This window comes from Condylura cristata, unplaced genomic scaffold, assembly GCF_000260355.1.
Source record: "Condylura cristata isolate star-nosed mole 26May11 unplaced genomic scaffold, ConCri1.0 scaffold00028, whole genome shotgun sequence".
NCBI classification, from domain to species: Eukaryota; Metazoa; Chordata; class Mammalia; order Eulipotyphla; family Talpidae; genus Condylura; species Condylura cristata.
Window position 1 is genome coordinate 2,840,578 of NW_004567129.1, and position 1,643 is coordinate 2,842,220.

Consider the following 1,643-nt stretch of genomic DNA (forward strand, 5'->3'; position numbering starts at 1 on the left):
TGGGGAGCTGAAGGGGGACCTGCTCTTTCCTTTGAGGCCTCATGCTGTGTGCTGCCTGAAATCTCACTGAGTATGATACAGCAAATGGGCTCTCAGATAAGCATTTGCGGATTTGCCTTCTTTGACAAATTTATGACGGAATTGGTTTTCTCAGAGCTCTTAATTGATTGTGAGTTTGTTCTCCTTGCAGTTCCTCTTCCTTGACAGGTTTAGGTTAAAGGAAAGGAATCCAAAACAAAAGCAAACGGTGGGAAAGCTTGCTGACACCTCCTCTTCCTCCCTGTGCTGACCGCTCCCCATTACTCTGGCTGATTCCCCATTTGTTTGTCTTTGTGTAAATAAAAGCTGGTGCCCACTGGTCTCCATCCCAGCACTAACTTTTACTCCCTCCCCTTTGCGGACACTCGCCCACCTCCCCTTTTCTTTGTTGAACACTGTGTAAATAGCCCTGTAACCTGCCAAAGAGCAGGACTGTGGTCTTTCGGACATGAGTCTGTTGCCCTCCTCATTTGTTGACAAATAAAACCACTTTCCTTTTCCTCAAACTGTTTCCTTTTATTGGCTGAGGGAAACTGAGATAGGCGTTTGGTAACAGAATCACCAGGATCCCAGGATCCCAGGCTTAGGAAAATGCCGGTATAGACAATGGGTTAGAGCATCCGGGAAGATAGTCTCCTTGGTTTAGGAGAGAATAGAAGTCATTTCTCTCTTCCCCCATGTCCCCAGTCATTTTGAGGTCAAGTTGTTTTTTCCTCCAAAACCCAGGTTTTGTAGCATCTCCTCTAAGCGTGCCATGCATGGAATGAATTGAGTGCGTGGATGTTTGGGGTGGGGCTGTTGCTCTAAGCATCCAGATTAGATGCTGGCTGAGTTTAGCGTGGTCCTAGACCAGGCCCTCAGACGTTTGCAAGGCTGCTTGTCACAGAGAACAAGAAGGAGGGGCTGGGGAAGGAGGGAAATATTCACTGGAATCAACAACTATTTGGGGATGGAAATAACTGAGACTGGCAGTAACCTAGAATGCCATGGAGCCATTGACGTGTTTTGGAAAATGCTTGTTATCCTGGGAACCACTTACCTTGTGTTGAGCTCTGATGTCAGCAAGTATCCATTGTATGTAAAGTATTTTGAAATCGCTCATCCTGGTGAAAAAATAAGTGATGCAAATAAGGTTTAAAATGACTGCATTTCTGCCCCTCTACTCCCTGGCCTCCAACCTCTTTTCCAGAGACAGACAGTTTTAACCCTTTCTAATCATGGGCGTTCTGCAGGTAGGCAGGATACTTTCATTTGGTCATGTACCGCCTTTAAATAATGTCTCTCAGCTCCCTACTGTCGTAGGTGAGAATTGCATGCATGCCACGACTCTTTCCCTTGTCCTCTTGCTTCTCTACACGTTGCTGCTGAGAAGTCTACTGTCAGTCTTTCCTTTATAGGTGGTATTTCTCGGAAAGTTTTCAGGATTCTCTGAAAGACCAAACTGATGCCATGACAGGCTTCAGAATGCTTCTTCTTCTTCTTCTTCTTCTTTTTTTTTTAAAGATTTATTTACTTGTGCATACAGAGCTGGGGTACAGGCCAGAGGCTCAGGGGCGGTGAGAGGCTTCACCAGAGACAGAGTGGGGAGCAGAACAGGCAGATCG